The sequence below is a fragment of the Anolis sagrei genome, chromosome 2 (genome assembly GCF_037176765.1).
Source record: "Anolis sagrei isolate rAnoSag1 chromosome 2, rAnoSag1.mat, whole genome shotgun sequence".
Taxonomy (NCBI): domain Eukaryota; kingdom Metazoa; phylum Chordata; class Lepidosauria; order Squamata; family Dactyloidae; genus Anolis; species Anolis sagrei.
Window position 1 is genome coordinate 202,976,541 of NC_090022.1, and position 20,046 is coordinate 202,996,586.

At 39.5% G+C, this 20,046-nt stretch overlaps 1 protein-coding gene across 3 annotated transcripts in view; it reads right to left on the reverse strand.

Annotated features, from left to right (window-relative positions):
* LINGO2 (leucine rich repeat and Ig domain containing 2) overlaps positions 1-20,046 on the reverse strand; it is a 785,688-nt gene that overhangs the window by 360,787 nt on the left and 404,855 nt on the right. For 2 of the 3 annotated variants that reach the window (XM_060762531.2, XM_060762532.2), the window contains exon 4: positions 4,411-4,495. The exons of the other annotated variant lie outside the window; for it this stretch is intronic. The gene's annotated coding sequence lies outside the window, so the exon portion shown is untranslated. The remainder of the gene's footprint in view (positions 1-4,410; positions 4,496-20,046) is intronic. 3 annotated transcript variants of the gene reach the window in all.

A 20,046-nucleotide genomic window follows, 5' to 3' on the forward strand; every position in this document is an offset into this window, starting at 1 on the left:
TTTACGTTGCCTTTTAGCTGCATCGGATAGCATTCCTTTGCATTTCCCCAGGCTATAGACCCAGCAGCACCCTGGAAGTTATATCAGAGTGGAAAGCCAGGCTGCAGGCCCTCTGCAGTTATTGGTTTAGAAAGTATCTCTTTGGGTTAAGAGTCCGCCCTTTTCCCTGGGGTTGAGATCTCCATTTTGGAATCTCCCCCGCCTCTTTCAGTAGAGAGAGAGAAAAAAGCCTCAGATGTGCTGTTGGTCAAACAGGCAAAGCTCTGAAAAGTCACTGTGAGTACAATTGAGAAATTGAGATAGATAGATAGATAGATAGATAGATAGATAGATAGATAGATTAGCAATTGAGTAATTAATAAATTGAGTTATTAAGAAAAGCAATTGAGAAATTGAGATAGATGGATAGAATAGCAATTGAGTAATTGAGTACAATTGAAATACTGAGATAGATAGAATAGGAATTGAGTAATTAAGAAATCGAGTTATAGATAGAAATTGAGTTATTGAGAAATAGAGAAAAATAGTTATTGAATACTGTTGAACATTACTTCATCTTCAAAGCTAACCTTGAGCTTAGAAAGGGGAAGATCTGTTCTTTCTAACCATAGCAGCTCAGGGTTAGGGTGAAAGATCCCAGGATTTTTTCTACCATTTGGAGAAAAGTTACCTCAGTAATTGAAAGAAAAGGAAAGAAAGAACAACTCTATGTTTCCCAAATTGACTGCTTGTGTTGTAACTTTATCAAGCTGTGCCAAGTCTGCCAAGGACTTTGGAAATAAATATTTTGTTGATGTTCATATTTTGACTGGCATCAGTTGCTGAAAGTATTGAGTTATTGCTTCAAAGAAAGACCGCCCAGATAAAGAGAGAAGCACATCTTAGTTTTAACATTATAGCATCTGGGTGTGATGGCACAAAGCCCCACCCCTTAAAGTAGTAGTAGGATGGATAGTAGTAGTAGTTGGAGGAATATGCCATGGCAGTAGAAAAATCCCTTTGATACTGAAGTATGTGTATATAGTTGAGTATCATTCGCTCACATAATATAGGTAATTTTTAATGAACTGTAAGAGTTAAGTGGATAAGCTGTGAACCATGATGGCTGTGATTCAAATACAAAACATATTACATTGACATAGGAAGTTGCCACTTCCAGTATCAGTCCCGTGTTTCCCACTTGCAATGCATTAATAAGCTGAACAACATACTGTTCTAAAATTGTCCTGACAGTGGATCTAAAGTAATTTGAGATAACTTCAGTCAATAGTTAAAAGGGTACAGATATAGTTTGGATGAATCCCATACACTCAGACAAACTGGATGCTTAACCCTGAATCTAATCACATGGCTTTCCAAAGCTTTAGAGCTGCCTTGGGCCCCATTTACACTGCCATATAATGCAGCTTCAAACAACATGATATGGCAGTGCAGATGCATGAAGTCCCCAGATGACCCAACATACATTCCTGACTGCTAATCCATTAAAATCATGGTATTCCACTGGATGTTTTCCATAAAGTAACAGCTGGAAAAGTAGGGTGGAGAGGAGTGGGTTGTAGGGTTTTTATACACTTCTAGCATTCCAAAATAAATTCACCAGGGTGCTCAATGTTGTTTCCATTCATAATGGTTTGAAGAAGGATGTAATCATCAAAATGAACAAAAATATATATATTTAAAAAACCAAGCAAACAAACCACAACATAACTTCTTAACCATGTATATCTTTCTGAAAATATGCAGATCATTTAACATGGTTTAGTGACATTTGACAAACACAAAACACACACACAAACCTATATTATTCAAAGAACCATAGGAAGGTATGCAACCTACTGCTTTAAAAGCAATCTATCACATTATGTAAATCTGTTGCATCAATCTTTCTTTCTAAAACTTCAAATTATGAAAGGCATATCTACGATGCATGCTGAAACAAATAGGGCAAGGTAAAGGACCTTAGACACGATCCCACCCTTTTATAGGATTACTAGCGATGTTTATTTTGACTGCCAACAATTTAAGATTACTTCAGCAGGCTACCTCCTTATATGTGTTGCTTGTATGGGACTGTACACTGAGACGTCTAGTTGGTTCAAACAGATAAAAATGTTTATTTTACTTCAACAAGCACAAAAGCTTAATAGTTAAGGGTTAGAAGGCATCAAGTTTGTAGACGACACCAAATTGGGAGTGATAGCCAATACTCCAAAAGACAGGAGCAGAATTCAAAACCATCTTCACAGATGGTTTTGAGATGGGCCAAAACTAACAAAATGAAGTTTAATAGTGACAAATGCAAGATACTCCACTTAGGCAGAAAAAAATGAAACGCAAAGATACAGAATGGGGGACGCCTGGCTCGAGAGCAGTACGTGTGAAAAAGATCTTGGAGTCCTCATGGACAACAAGTTAAACATGAGCCAATAATGTTATGTCGCGGCAAAAAAAGCCAACGGGAATTTGGTCAGCATAAATAGAAGTATAGTGTCTAGATCCAGGGAAGTCATGCTACCCCTCTATTCTGCCTTGGTTAGACCACACCTGGAATATTGTGTCCAATTCTGGGCACCACAATTGAAGAGAGATATTGACAAGCTGGGATGTGTCCAGGGGAGGGTGACTAAAATGATCAAGGGTCTGGAGAACAAGCCCTATGAGGAGCAGCTTAAAGAGCTGGGCATGTTTAGCCTGCAGAAGAGAAGACTGAGAGGAGACATGATAGCCATGTATGTGAGAGGAAGTCATAGGGAGGAGGGAGCAAGCTTTTTTTTTGGTGCCCTGGACGCATTCCAGTTGTTCCAATGGCTTCAAACTACAAGAAAGGAGATTCCATCTGAACATGAGGAGGAACTTCCTGACTGTGAGAGCTGTTCAGCAGTGGAACTCTCTGCCCTGGAGTGTGGTGGAGGTGCCTTCTTTGGAAGCTTTTAAACAGAGGCTGGATGGCCATCTGTCATGGGTGCTTTGAGTGCAATTTTCCTGCTTCTTTGCAGGGGGTTGGACTGGATGGCCCATGAGGTCTCTTCCAGATCTATGATTCTATGATTCTACACCCTCAAGCAGTATGTCCCACTGCCAAATAGCTTTTACCACTGGAAAGTTCTTTCTGTTTTGGTGCAATATTTTTTCTTGCAATTTGAATCCGTTGCTAGTGTCCAGGGTAGCAGAAGAAAAGCTGCCCCTCTCCTAAATGTGATGTCCTTTTAAAGCTCTTGTGTCCTCTCTAAGCCATCTCTTCTCCAGTCTAAAGTTGGATAGCTCCTTAAGCTACTCATAGAACTTGGAAATCAAGACCTTTGTTAATTTGGGTCATCTTTCTCTGGAAATGTTTCAGCTTGTTAATATCCCTCTTGAATTGTGGTGCCTAGGACTGGACAATATAAATAGCTATGAGAAAATGTGCAGGATACAATTCCATCCAACGACAACTATTCTGGAATATATTACATTTCTTAACCTTTGTATTCGATTGTCAACAGCCGGGCAAAATCTAGTAGTATATTGTGATACAGCCTCAGACACTAATATTATATGTCTGTTTACTAACACCTTTGACAATCCTATGAATCCCTTTTCACCTTAAAGAAAAAGCATCTGAGACTCCAATATCTTTCTAAGGCTCTGACAGCAGCTGTTTCACAGCTCCAGGTTGTATAGAAAGAGGTTCATATTCATTAAATTATATAGCCTATCTCAGTTTAGCCTTTGGAGTTTAAATTTCTTTTCTTTTCACTAGAGGTGACAGTGAACATTGCAAAAGACTCTGCTGTTTTTATATTATCAGTGATACATCCTACAGGAAGTTCAACTTTGCTCTTCAAAGAATCTATGCTTTATAACAGACCAAGAATCCAAAACATGGGATGTGTAAACACAGGAGAACTACAAGCACTGAAGAAGGTTTGCTGAAAGCATATTTCCTCTTCCCTCCTTTGAACTTTGAGCTCAATTTGGAGCAAGACAGCTGAGGAAGAAGGGGGAAAGTGGGAAGAAGAGAGAAGAACTGGGACATGATAAAAGTCACTGGAAATGTGGGATAACAGAGGACTTACCTGGGGCTCCATCCACTGCCATATAAAACTCAGATTATCTGTTTTGAACTGGATTATATGGCTGTGTAGACTCATATAATCTAGTTCAAAGCAGATAATGCGGATGTTTGTTGTAAATAAATAAATAAATAAATAAAGCTTTGATAATCTGGATTATATGGCAGTGTAGAAGAGGCCTGGGCTGCCAAAGCTGGATAATTGAAGGGTATGAATGACACAACTGTCTGTATTTTTTAATTCTTCTTCAGAGTTTAGCTCTGGGGGGCTGTCATGATGTGTTTTGGCACTTAACTATTTTATCACTGAAAAGGGGAATGTGGAATAAAAAGTAGAAAAAGGAAGAACCACCTACCAGTATAAAATGAGTCATTCATACTTTTCATGTACCTTGTCCTGTATCTCAGTGTACGGCAGGTTTTTTGGGTCTCCTGGTTTTTCTTTAGATAAAAATAAATAAAGAGGAGATTAGAAAAATACCGAATGAAGAACAACTGACTAGTGCAATGACTTTCATGCTTTCACTTAAGGCTTTTAAATGCACAGAGAAATACATGTCTGTCTTCAAGAAGGCCCTGAAACTCTTTGCTAGATAAAACAAGTGTAGCCTGACACACCTATATAAGTAGCACACATGAACCTACTAAACAATATTTAAAAAATGATTTTAAAAAACCCTAGAAGTTTTGGCATTCATGACCTCAGTTGTACTGCTTGAACTGACTGAAACAATTTCCTTCCACATATAAAATATAAAGGTTTGAACATCATTCAATATATATTCTTTCCTCCTCCAAAGTGAATAGTAGTGTACTATGACATTAACAAGCATTGTCACTTTTCTCAAGGACCAGCATCAGAGCTGAACAGAGTCCAATTAAGTCTTTCCATTGTCCTGCGTGAGCAGAGATTGCATACCAGAATGCACTTGGCCATCTCTTTAATGCAAAGCTACAGATGGAAATAGTACTCAACAGCATTGCAAAGTTTTTACGTGACTTCTCCCTCTCTCACACAGGAAACGAAAGCTCTCAAAGTCTAGAAACTTCATTTAAGAAAAAAGAATTGATCACAGCACAATCTATGTTCTTAGACCTGAGGGGTGAATAATTACAAAATAAATTTATAGGTTTCATCACAGTACAATCTATGTTCTTAGACTTGAGGGGTGAATACACAATACATTTACATGTAAAGTGATTCAAATATTATGGGGGCTTTCATCCCATTTGTCAATAAACACGAGTTCCTCTTGCACAGGTTTTTCCCTCATTGGCTCATATAATCCAAAACATCTCAGATACTTCATCATACCAGATCCCTCACAAGAATTGCCTTGTAGATATTTGGTGGTATGTATGCCCCTCTTCAGGTGAAGGCAATAAATCTACCAGACAAAGATAAATACTGCCTACTTAGTGAGAGAAAGTGAAATTTCTCAGCATCCCAAACTATGTAAACAAATGACAACATGGTTAAATTAAAACACCCATTGTCCACTGCACGCACATGCACACACACAAAACCACTACAAGTAACTTACATGCAACATGCAACAAACATGCTGGGGCTCATGCTCCTGAGAGATGCCACTCTTCTCTGTCTCCCTTTCCCTATTTTTTATTTGCTTCCTTACAAATAAACATACACAAACTAACAAACACACTGCTGGAAATTCTAAGCTATATTTGTTCCTCTTCCCTTAAACCTCTGTGGCCAAATGTGCAATCTGTTCTGAAAAGGTCAGAAAAAGGACAAGCCTTGCTTTGTAACTAACCACTGGAAAGATTTGGGGTCATCTGTCTATTTTCAGGCAGAATGTCTTCATTATTGTAATGACAGTTAGGAGAAATTTTGTCCTGGAGATATTCATACTCCTCTGATACAAAGAAATGACTTTCTTTTCGTCTTTTCCCTTTCCTTTTGTATTTGTATGCAACTTCTGGATCTTTAAGGTATAAATACTTTATGTTTATTATAGCAACAAGGTTTTTTATATCAGTACTTATTTTTAATAAGACTTACTTGGTTGAGTTTTATGAAGTCTACCAAAATAAAATCTGACATAGACTCGACAGTTGATACAACTTCGATGGATGCAACCTTGGCCCCTGCTTATCCAGTATTGATGGATACTTTTAATTTGTGCAGCCTGAAGATGTGGAAAGGATTTTTGGAGAGGTGAGAGCTTTAGGCCTCTGCTCTTCCTGGCTCATAAAACAGGCCAAAGAAGGTCTGGTAGAGTGGACCAGGAAGTGATTAATGGCTCCTTGCATCAAGGAAGGGTCCCCGTGGGCTTAAAAAAAACCTTCCCTAGACCCAACTGTACTTGATAACTACAGACCAACTACTTGGGGAAGGTATTGGGGCATGTGGTGGCTTCTTAACTCCAAGGGTTCCTGGATTAAGCAGATTTTTCAGGCCTGGTTATGGAACAGATACAGCTTTGGTCACCTTTGTGGATGACCTGTGGTAATAACTGGACAGGGAGAGTGTCCCTATTGGTTCCCTGGACTTTCAGCAGCTTTTGATACCATTGACAATGGTATCTTTCTGAGTCACCTTTTTGGGATGGGGCTTGGAGGTACTGTTCTTCAGTGGCTCTGTTCCTTTCTCAGGAGATGGTTAGGGTTAGGTGGTGCCAGGAGACTCCTGTTTGACTCTTTGTCTATTGCCCTGTGCACTTCCTCAGGGTTTTATCTCCCATGCTGTTTAACATATACATGAAACCATTGGGAGAGGTCATCTGGAGTTTTGGAGTGTGGTGCCCCAAATTGCAGATGACACCCAGATATCAGCAGCTACCAGGAGTGCTTTTGCACAATTAAAACTGCACCCGCTCCTGAAGAAATCAAATCTGGCCACAGCAGTACATGCCTTTGTTATATCCCATTTGGATTACTATAATGCACTCTATGTGGGGCTGCCTTTCAAATGTGTTTAGAAAGTTCAGTTGGTCCATTGAGCAGCAGGCATACTACTAACTGGGATTGGCTACAGCGAGTGTACAACTCCTATTTTGCAACAGCTCCACTGGCTGCCAATATGTTTCTGGGCACAATTCAAAGTGCTGGTTTTGACCTACAAAGCCCTATATGGCTATAGTCTAGGTTATCTGAAGGATTGCATCTCCTTGAACATGATTTAATTTATGATCTACTGGAGAAGATTTTCTCTCTGTTCCACCATCTGCTCAACACAGGAACACAGGAGAGGGACTTTTCAGTGGCTGCTTCTAGACTGTGTAACTCCTATCAAGAGAGACCAGAATAGCCCCATCCCTACTTGCCTTCTGCAAGCAGGTAAAGTTCTTCTCTGCCAGCAGGCATTTCAGAAAGGATAAGAAGCACACTGTTGGGGAAGTTTTGGTTGGGATTATGGGGACACTGTGATTTTTAAATGCTACTTTATGTGTTTATAATATTTTAAATACGTTTTAACCTAAATCCGCACTATGCCTCTAGAACATAGCCATATAGCCCGAAAAAATCTACAACAACCCAGATCCAAAACTGCTTATTGCATAAAAAGTTGGGAGTGTTTCCAACTTGTCCAGCCTATGCACTTAGAGCTAAAGTTGGAATGATGGTATAGTTAACATTATACAGTTGTTTCAAGCTAGCATCCATGAAGAAAAATAGGCTTCCACTGAAATGTTTAAAAGAAGAATTGAATGAGAGGGGACATGATAGCCATGTTTAAAAAACTGTCAGGCTGTCACTTTGAGGAGGAAGAAAACTTGTTATCTGTTGCTCTAGAGCAGGAATGGGCAATTTTTAGACTTCAACTCCCACAATTCCTAACAGCCTGCTCTAGAGACTAGAAAAAAATGCCATAATCACAAAAAGTCAACATGGGTTTCTCAAAAACAAATCATGCTGGACAAACCTTATCTCTTTTATTTTTGATACAATTATAAGGTTGGTGGATGTAGAGATATAATGTATCTTGATTTCAGTAAAGTCTTTGACAAAGTTTCCCAGGGCATTCTCACAAAGAAGCTAATAAAATATGGGTTACAATGCCACTGTTAGGTGGACTGGGAATTGGTTGACTGTTCAAACCCAAAGGATGCTCACCAAATACTCTTCCTCATCCTGGAGAAAAGCGACCAGTGAGGTGCCACAGGAGTCTATCTTGGGGCCACTGCTATTCAATATATTTATCAATGATGTGAATGACAGAATAGAAGCATGTTTATCAATTTGCAGATGATACAAAATTGGGAGGGATAGCTAATCCCTCAGAGGACAGGATCAAAATCCAAAATGACCTTAACAGATTAGAGAGCTGGGCCCAAACTAACAAGATGAATTTCAGAAGAATGAACTGTAGGGTACTACACTTTGGCAATAAAAATTAAATACCGATACAGAATGAGTGACACCTGGCTTGAAAACTATCCATGTGAAAGGGGATCCGGGAGTCTTAAAAGACCACAAACTGAACATAGTATGATAAATTAGCTAAAAACCAATTTTATTCTAGGCTCCATCAAGGCAAGTAACAGTCCCAATCTATTCTGCTTTGATCTGGCCTCATCTGGAGTACCGTGTCCAGTTCTGGGCATCACAATTCAAGAGGAATATTGACAAATTGGAATATGTTCAGAGAATTATGATGAAAATGATCAAAGTTTTGGAAGTCAAGCCTATGAGGAACAGCTGAGGAAGCTGGGTATGTTTAGCTTGGGAAAAATAAGACTAAAATGTGACATAATAGCAATGCTTAAATATTTGCAAGGATGTCACATTTAGGAGGGGGCAAGATTGTTTTCTGATGCTCTGAAGACTAGGAGATGGGGCAATGAATTCAAATTACAGAAAAAAGATTCCACCTAAACAGAAAGAACTTCATGATGGTTAGAGCTCTTCAGCAGTTGAATATACTGCTATGGAGTGTGGTGAACCCTGCTTCTTTGAAATGTTATAAGCAGAGTCTGGATTATTGTGCTTTCCTGCATGCTAGGGGTTTGGAATAGATGGTTCTTGTGGTATCTTCCAACTCTATAATTCAAAGCTCTTTCTATGATCTAAGTTATAAGATTCAATTGTATTGGTTAGATACATTTACAAGGATTTAATTACCTTAAGAATTACTGATACCAGAGCTTTGGCCACTTCTAGTGCTTGAAAGGAGATAGATAGAGCAAAACACAATTAAAGGAGTGAAGGATCTGTTTCTTGAAATGAACGGGAATCATCAAGTTGCTTTTATTCATTTCAGGTTTGAGAAGATCTTGGAGATGACAAGTCAAAATACGTAATTCATGTATGTCTCATAGACACCTTCTCTGCACAATTTTAAAAAGTTATATACAATATATTTTTAAGTAATGTTGTTTATGAAAGGTTGTGTACACTGAACCACCAGAAAGCAATGGTATCACTATCTTAGCTACGTATGCATTTTTGGATTTTGGTGTATTTTGTTATTGTGAATAAGAAATACCTAACCTGTATTTAGAAATAAAGATATATCATTGGTAATTGACTACTTCAATACACTGATTTAATTATAGCAGCTAGTCTCATGTCATTTCCTCTTCAGAACAACAATAAGCCTTAAAACAAGTCTGAGGTTCAAGGAAGCAAGAATGGTGCACGAAGTTACTAATAAATTAACTGCTGATCATGACATGTAGAAAAAGTTTGTGGGGTAGCAAAAATACAATACACATCACAGATGGATTTATCCATGGATGAATACTTGTCTGAGTTCAGAGATAAAGTTTTTGTGTGTGTACAAGAAGAACCCGTGCATGAAATTTTCAACAGAAGTACCAAAGCATCAAATACATATACTGACAATGTTTTGACAGGCAACCCGGTGTCAAAATACAATTTTTCATCAAGGTTAAGAAACATTCTAAATATCCTTGGCATCCCTACGAATTATATTTACACTCATTTTTGTATCTTCTATATGTATGACCTATATGTCACTGAAAACAGATTAAGGAACACAACTCTCACTCTAATCAAGCCTTGCTAACAAATTTAAAAGGATTGACTGCTTGGAAACACAAGTGAGAGGTTCTGACATTTCTATCACGCTATAAATAGGTGGGAGCAGTCTAGTGATCTGACTGTTTTTGAACTGTACCTCCCAGTATACCTCATCAGCTGCTAAACTGGTGAGGGATATTGGGGGATGCAGTTCAAAAATATCAAAGGGTGGAAGAGTTGCATGATTCCCACTCCTCCTACTTGTGCCTTCTCACAAATCACTCTGATGCAAATATATATTATGCATTGAGTGACATCTTGATTCTCAAGATAATTCAGCTTTGCAACACCATCACATATATATTACTCTTATCATTCAAAGTTCCACATTAGTTTCATCTTTTTGTTTATGTCAAACCATCTTTGTTTTTCTCAGTAATTAATACAAGCAGCGAAGTATCCAATGCAGCCCAAAATTTATACTAAAACACCATACAGTGTGAAATGGTGGGAAACAACAGTGTGAAATGGTGGGAAACAACAACAACCTGCATCGTGAAGAGTTTAACTGAAGCTTCATATTGTTCAGAATGCGGCAGCCAGGTTACTCACAAGAACGCCCGTGAAATGCCATATAACACCAGTGCTGCAACATTTACATTGGCTTCCAACTGAATACCATGGCCTGTATAAGATGCTAGTTCTGACCTTTAAAACTCTTTACAGCCAGGGTCCATCGTACCTTAGGGACCGCCTCTCCTTCTCACATCATCGGAGGTTGCAACGACCAGCCCAACGTGACTTACTCCATATACCGGGTCCTAGAGAAGTGCACTTGTAAAGGACCAGACGCAGGGCTTTTTCTATTTCTGCCCCTGCCTTGTGGAATTCCTTGCTGCCCTACATGAGAGCCATGCGTGACTTAGGGCCTTTTACTCTCGCACTTAAGACCTGGCTTTTTACTAGAGCATTCGATCTCTGTTAATTTTTAATTTTTGTATGTCTGTATTTTATCTTTTATAATTTAGCTGTAAATCGCCTAGAGCATTCTCGGATGGAGGGCGATTAATAAGTTATTAAATGATGATGATGATGATGATGATGATGATGATGATGATGATGATGATTTTATAATAGCTGACAAGCCCTAGACTTGCTACATATCTTATGCAACCTCTCAGAGTTGGGGATAGTACAGGAAGTCCCTGAGTCACAAGCATCCGATTAACAAACAAATCATAGTTAAGAACGGGGGTGAGACAACAGAAAGTGAGAGAAATCTACCTCTAGGCAGGGAATTCCATCCTGAAAGAATTATCATGGGGAAAAGGTGTCTCCACTGAAGTTTTTTAACCAGTCCTTGTTTCTACAACAAGCCAAGAGGCATCATTCATGCACTGATGCTATAGTGACATTAGATGACCTGCTGCAAAATAACTTTTATTATAATAACTTAGGTGTTGAACAGCCTTCACTAACAAGTGTTAAAATACTTTCAGACATTTGAGCTGTTTTAACTTCTCTAATGCAAATAAATCAAGACTGATCTTTGTGTGGACGTGGGCATGCCTGCAAATATATTCTTAACAGTTAACTGGAGACATTAACTTTGGAAGAACCCAGAATTAGAACATATGTACATTCATACTTGGTTGATAAAGTAGGAGGGGGAAAATCCAGGAGTTTAGCCACCTCGTCACACGAGCTAAATTCGGTGGCATGTGTCAATTTAGCCCCAGTCACCCACTGAGCCAGTTGGCTCCCATCAAATGATGCTGTGTCGACTCCATGGATGAAGGAGGGTGGAGTCGGCACATGCCGCCAATAGGGCAAAATGGGCAGGCTCCCATGTTGCCATTGCAATGCATGGGAGGAAACCATGTGCAATGCATGGGAAGTGTGCCCTCATGCTTCCCCCATCTGATCACTCTTGGCTGGAGCTGGCTGATGTGGGGCACCCAATTCCTCATGCCTCCCTATGAAGCAGAGTGAGGTCGTAAGAAAAGGACCTCTTGTTCCCTACAATGTGAAGATTGGTGTAATGAATTTTGAACCACTGTTATAACCAGAAGTTAAGGTCAGTATATATCTTACAATAGAAAAAATAGCTTGCAACAAGTAGATTTTTAAATTTGTTAGTGTAGAAGAGATAAACTGGTGATGATCAGACTAACTGTTAAAGTGTCTACAATTTGGGAGCCTCAGAAAACATCTTCAGGTCACGTGCGATCGATGGAGGAAACCCTCTTTTCCCATTATCAGTCAATTTCATGGTTTGTTCAGCATCTTTCAAAAAATGTTATATTTTCTCCCAACCAGTTGTGACATATTGGGAGGAGATACAACATACCATTTATCCCAGGATAAGTATGATTTGCATGCACTTTTAAAAATGAATATGAGTTTACTTCATTATTAATAATCATGGAGCTTATAAGAGTTTGCCCATTCAGATACATGTTTATTACTCTCTTACAGCATTGGAGGGAAGGATATTAGAGGCAAAGATGAAGTACTTAGGCCACATAATGGGAAGACAGGAAAGCTTAGAGAAGACAATGATGCTGGGGAAAATGGAAGGGAAAAGGAAGAGGGGCTGACCAAGGGCAAGATGGATGGATGGTATCCTTGAAGTGACTGGCTTGACTCTGAAGGAGCTTGGAGTGGTGACGGCCGACAGGGAGCTCTGGTGTGGGTTGGTCCATGAAGTCACAAAAAGTTGGAGGTGATGAAATGAAAAAAAAACAACAACAAGCATTCCAGGAGGGAGAAGAGGTAAAACGTGAAGGACTGTGACTTGTTGCCAGCTGAGGTTGCAGGGGAGGAGGAAGCAGGGAATTAGGTAACATTAGCATTTCAGAGAAAACTAAAATGAGTGTGGGTGGGAAATGCAAGATTATTTATTTGGTTCACATTATGTATCTGAAGTGGAAATGTTTTCCTTCCTGAAGAATGAATATGAAGCCCTGTGACCTGATTACCTGCAATTCATTTGCTCATGTTCAAATGAGAGCAAGAGTGTAAAATGGAGTTTAGAAGCCACCTTATCATAAAAAGACAGCCACATCAGCCTACTAATCCAAGACAGTAGATACATGCATCAGCTCTCCATGGAATTGCTTCCCTCTTCTAGTTCCTGCTGTTGCAATATTTGATTATTTCACTGTTGATTGGTTACATACAAAAAGCATGTACTCATTCACCGGGTATATACCTGGCAATTGGCTCAGGCATAGCTCTCTTAAGGTACACATGGAAGACTATGCTATAAAAAGTGCCTGATTTCCTTGCTTCATAACCCAACTTTATTTTGGCACTCACGATCTCATGAATTACTGTATTCTGAATATCTATATTAAATTACTTATATCTTGATGTAAGCCTGTACTTCTTCGGAGAATTGGAAGGTAAAACAAACCTACAAACATGCAGAGAACAACATACAAGTGTCCCAATGCATGGGCACAAACACATTTATTTTCCCTCTTTCCCTCAGAATCAGAACCACACATGCTCACACTGGAACTGCCAGGTACCAGGAATCTACTGTGACAAAAAAATTCCAGCAATTTCCAAAGAGAAATCAGATATCAAGATAAGATTATAGCAATCGCTGCCAGGTAATAATCCTAACTTCCACCTTTATTCTGCTGCATTTGTGACTTGTTTCATCCCATTTTATGACTAGTCAGCTCAGTTACTTTCAGTTCTTAAATCAGAAATTCAAAATAGGTCTGGTTCACCACCAGATCCCTTTAAACCAAGGGACAGAATCCTTTGCCAATTGGTCTACTAATCACTTTCGTGCTGCCTGGACACCAAAGCTGTGATGGTGAAATCCAGAGAGGCAGAATTATCATTAGCATTCTTCTTAAGCATTCTTAAGTATTGAAATCTGAAGATATATGGGAGAATGCGTAGGCTTTAAATGGATTGTTTAGATAATTTTATTACATGTGATCATATACACAAACATTTACACTCCCCTTAGGGAGAAACACAGATTAGTTTTGGTGTACCTTTCCTTTCATTACATTGCGTTTCATGTAAGGCATAATGCATTCATTACTGCCTTCAAATAATTTCCAATTTATGGCAATCATTAAGCAAACCTATCATGAGGTTTTCTTGCAAAATGTGCTTTCCTCTGAGACTGAGAATGTGCAGCTTGCTCAAGGCCACCAAATGGGTTTCCATGGCCAAGCGGGGATTCAAACTGTGGCCTCCAGAATCCTGGTCCAATGCTAAATATACATTAGAGTATCTCTAGTAACATGCTAGACTTTGATAATGGCTGAAGCTTTATCACATCTGCAGCTCTCTAGCAGGTTTTCCTTTAGTTATGACATGGATGAGCATTATAGTCTGAAACAATAGAGTTCAGCCATTTATCCATTAAGGAAAAAAATAGCATCCCTCCCATTGAAGAACTCTGCATTTGACAACATGCATCTGTGAACAAACAATTTTTCAAGGATTAATATCCTTCAGTACGGTTATAGTTAGCAGTATCAATAACATAGTCATAAACATGCATATCTGGCATCTATTGCAAACATAATGGGAAATATATCTATTTAGCTTGGCCTAATTTGTTTTGGTCACTAGAACTATCTGTTCAGATCACTATGTTTGGGCAGTTTATCAGAATAGTACAACTATTATCAAGCAACCCTCCTGATATGTTGCACACTCCTAAAGTAGTCTAACTTCTGTCTCTTCTCATCTTATGTTAGTTTATCCAGTCTTCACCCAGACTATCTGCTGTCCTATCTGATCTAATAGAAAATACATTTTTAGTGAACCTTATTTTTTGTCAATGATCAGTCGCCTCCTCTAGATGAAATGTAACATTGTTCTTCATCTAATCAGCTTCTGGAAGATAGCATAAATTAATCTGGATAAAGATAGATCTTGGTTTTTTGCTGTCTTCCATCAGATTACATTACCAGTTGATTGTATCAGCCATTGCACTAGCTGCTATGAATTTATTGTCAGTCAGAGCTTTCTGCTTTACATTATACACTGTGCAAATCATTGATTAAGGTCTTGTGGCTTTAATTTAGTATAGTTTAACCCAGATCAAAGCTCATTATTTATCAAAACTAGAACACCTCATAGGGAACATCTACATTGACCACTTATTTTGGTTTGGAACTTGTTTGGCAGAAACTGGTTTTACAGTGTGGATGAATATTTATATTTTAAATGTACTAAACATACCAAGTTCGTATGAAACTGTGACTTTTATTGCCTGTGCTGGTCTATGACCAACATAAATGATTTGATTAGACTGACATGTTGGAACAGGTTTGGGACCACAGTATTCCTGGTATCACAGGAATTGCTGTGAATACATCCCCCCCCCCCACCCCCAATTTTCCAGTAGAGTTACACAGCAACGTTCTGGAGGAACATATGGTGAAAAAAGGGAAAAGTGGAAGTAATCAATTACCTCCCCAGAAAATCATCAAGGGAATTGGAATAAGATGACATGGAAGAGGGCATGGCTGGCTCAAAACCTAAATAAGAATGGCTTATGTAGAAATAACTGTGCGACTGGTTCTATGTGTCTATTCAGAAATTTACTTTTGCATAAAACTGAAAATGATGATGAATGAGGTCTCCCATATGGCAATGTTTTCTACATTAAAATGAAAATGAAGGTAATTATGATGATGACGACTATATCCTAGGTAAACATTGCTTGCAAATTATTTTAGGCAATCACCATCAAATCTAAGCAAGGTCTTGAGCAGATGCATCTCAATTTTTGGTTTGGTGTATTGTGATTATTATTATTATTATTATTAACTTTATTTGTACCCCGCTAGCATCTCCCGGAGGACTCGATGCGGCTTACACAGGCCGAAGCCTCAAAACACAATACAATAGAGAACGTAACATCACAATAACAAAGCAAATCAAACAATAAGCAAAATAACATAACACCACAATAGCTAAGCAAATCAAACAATAAGCAAAATAACAACAATGGCAGTACATCAAGACATTATTAAAAACTGGTTCGGCCGGCGCACTGGGGTACAAGGGTTAAAAATGCTGAAATGGCAGGAGGCACGTAGGGTTAAAAGTGCGGTGTGCAGCGACAATTAGTTATGCTAAGGTGCTACTAGGACTTGGGGTGGGGATTCCTAGTCTGGGAAGGCACAACGGAACAGCCAAGTTTTTAAATTCCTTCTGAAAGCGGCTAGAGTGGGGGCCTGTCTGAGATCTTTTGGGAGGGCGTTCCAAAGTCGGGGGGCCGCCACAGAAAAGGCCCTGTCCCGTGTCCCCACCAAGCGCGCTTGCGACGTGGGTGGGATCATGAGCAGGGCCTCTCCAGATGACCGTAGCGAGCGTGTGGGTTCGTAGATGGTGATGCGGTCACGCAGGTAGGGTGGTCCCAAACCGTTTAGGGCTTTGTAGGTAAGCACCTGCACCTTGAATTGGGCTCGGAAAATAAATGGCAGCCAATGGAGCTCCTTAAACAGAGGGGTAGACCTCTCTTGATAATGAGCCCCGGTTAACATCCTGGCTGCTGCCCGCTGGACCAATTGAAGTTTCCGAGCCGTCTTCAAGGGCAGCCCCACGTAGAGCGCATTGCAGTAATCCATTCTAGAGGTGACCAAGGCATGGACCACCCCAGCCAGATCAGCCTTCACGAGGTATGGTCGCAGTTGGCGCACAAGTCTCAGTTGCGCAAAGGCCCTCCCGGATACCGCCGACACCTGAGCCTCAAGCGTAAGCGAAGAATCCAAGAGGACGCCCAAACTGCGGACCTGTGGCTTCAGGGGGAGTGTAACCCCGTCCAACACAGGTGACCACCCTATATCCCGATCCGGCTTACGATCGACCAGGAGGACCTCTGTCTTATCGGGATTGATCTTCAGCTTGTTCTTCCTCATCCAGATCGACACAGCGGCCAGGCACTCACCTAGCACCTGAGAAGCCTCCTTGGAATTAGGTGGAAAAGAGTAGTAGAGTTGTGTGTCATCCGCGTAGAGGTGGCACCCAACTCCAAAACTCCGGATGACCTCTCCCAGCGGTTTCATGTAGATGTTAAAAAGCATGGGCAACAAAATAGAGCCTTGCGGGACCCCACAGGTCAAAGGCCAGGGGTCAGAGCAGGCGTCTCCCAGCTTCACCATCTGAGTTCGTCCCTCCAGGAAGGACCGGAGCCACGAGAGAACCGTGCCCCCAAGGCCCATCCCGGAGAGACGACCCAGAAGGATACCATGATCGATGGTATCGAAAGCCGCTGAGATGTCCAAGAGAACCAGCAGGGTCACACTCCCCCTGTCCAGCTCTCTGCGGAGGTCATCCACCAAGGCGACCAAGGCTGTCTCGGTGCCATGACCAGGCCTGAAACCAGACTGTGACTGATCTAGGTAGTTGGTATCGTCTAGGAAACCCTGGAGCTGAGAGGCGACCACCCTCTCCAGCACCTTACCCAAAAAGGGGAGGTTGGAGATCGGCCTGTAATTATTCAGCACCGTGGAGTCAAGGGAAGCTTTTTTTATAAGTGGGCGAACCACGGCCTGCTTCAAATTAGATGGAAAAATTCCTTGCTCCAACGATGCATAACGATGTGATAATTTTGAAGCCTTGAAATACAAGTTAAACTAGCCATACTACTTTAAGAAACACTTGTAAAAGCATCATGGTTCGCATCATTTTAATACAGATTCCAATACTGAGATTCTGTACTTTTAAAATGGTGCTCTTAGATTCCATCACTCTTTGTGCAGTTGACATAGCTAAATCCATTTTTCTATACAGTCTCTGAGTGAGCAATCAGAGAAATATGTGTTGTATGATCTGCTTTATTTTTGCTCAACTGGATACACTGTTTAGTGACTTCTTTGATGACTTTAAAATTATGCACATAACTACATAAAAATACATATACAAATGCAGAATATTTTGCTGACGTCATAGGATTCTAGTAAGCAGTGAATGCTTGCATTTTCAGTTTTTGTCAACACCAAACACCATGTTTGCCGATTTGGTTTTCTAATTAATTTTTAACACAAGGAGATCTTGATATATTTTGGATTTTTCCACTGGAGAATTGACATCATCTTTGCTTTATTTAACTTCTAATAATTAAAAAGAATACATCTAATACTAAGACACTGCCCCCCTCTTTTTTTGCTATAGCAAACATCTGAGAGTGTTTCTGTTTTCTTCCACCATAGAAACAGCTGCTCTTGGCCTAAAAACTCCCCTCCAGACTTATTTTTAATACGTGACTCTCTTGCCCTTGTCAGATTGTTTATCGAATCTTGTCTACACTTTGCTGTGCTTGCCAAATATCTGAAATATGTGAAAATAATAATATACATCAAAGCACCATTCTTAAAAGAGCTTGTGTGTGTTCATTCTTATTTACGATTTTACTTGCTGCTGACCTACTATTGTCCTCAAAATCATTTGGGTTTTTTTTAAAAGTACTTTGCTGATTTATTAAAGGGGCAGATAAATTTATTAATAGATATTAAAGTATGGATGCCTCAAGTGACTAAAAGGGTGATGTTTGGAGGAACTGAACTTGTATACCGCTAAAAATTTGCTTCACTCTCCAACACAATCTGCTAGTTAGGTATTCAGATGCTTTAAAAAAACACATTATCCATAGATATTTTTATATTCCAGTCCAGCAATGGGAATAAATATCGGAGCCTAGGTTCCCCAAATGTGCAACTGATGAAGGCAGAGATCTGTTTATAAATGTTAACATCAAGATAATAGTAAGTTCATCACTAAATTAGCTCAGTATTCATTTTGATGGAAGTGTTAAGTTATGGTATCTATTGCCTTTCCTCTTGAATGTTCTTGAAAATGTTATTATTTAGTTATTCTGCCTCAACTTTCTCCTGTCTATGGATAATGTAATGGATCCCTTTAAACCTGTATTTGCTCTCTGCACTCTGGAGACTTTTATGAAAATTTTCATTAGGTGAAGTCAAAAGACTTGGCCTGATTCTCCTTGATCTGTCTGCAGTCTTTGACCCAACAGATCATACTCCTTTGTTGGATTCAGTTCATGACCCAGGATTTATTTATCAGTCCTCAGCTGAATCACATCTCACCTCTCAGGTCGGTCATTTAATGTGGTAGCTGCAGGTCATATCATCTTCATTTCCCGTTTCAGTTGTATTTCTACAGGGTTCTATTCTAGGCCATTGCTTTTCCTCTTTATGCATTATCTTTTGGTAACCTTATCAGTTCATATGGTTTTCAATATCATTCTTATGCTGATGATACTCAGCTATATTCCTCTATTCCTCCAGAACGCTCTTCTGACATTGAATATCTATTGCAGCATGTCCTTCAGACATCTCAGCATAGATGCATTATTACTGCCTAAACCATAACATGGCAAAAACTGAACCACTTATATTTCATCTAAAACTGTCTCTTATAAGATGCATTCTCAATCATTGTTAATTGTGGTCCCATTTATTCTGTGAAGGAAGAACATAATCTTGGCTTCTTTTTAAAAACTTTTCTTTGTCTTCTGTTCTTTGCTGTAGCAAAATCATGCCATTTTTTGCTTTTTGGATTTTCTATTTTACAAAGAACAACATGTCTGGTGTGTTCAGAACATGGGAGTAAGTGCCATCTGACCCAGATGACTTTTCCTTTCTTAATTAGATTCAATACAAATTGCTGTCATTGAGCCAAGAAGCAATGCCTGCATATGTAAAATCATGCAGCCTCTTTTTGGTATTTGAAGCCTGTTGAAGAATAAATCCAACAACACAGAGTTTGTGTTCATGTTACTAGGCCCTCAGATGCTGAGAGCCAAAACACCCTACTTTTTTTTAAATTTGGGTTACCAAATTTACATTCTCAAAGCTTCTACATTTAAGAAGTTGCTTAACAGTACTATTTACTATGGTGACACAATTTATTCGTTAGGTAAGGGTGGTGACATTGGAGCTAACAGCTCTGAAAAGAAGCTACAGGTTAATAAAGTAGTTTTTTTCCTGGTCATGACAGAAAAAAGCATGTTAAGGAAGGGTGCTTTTATATGC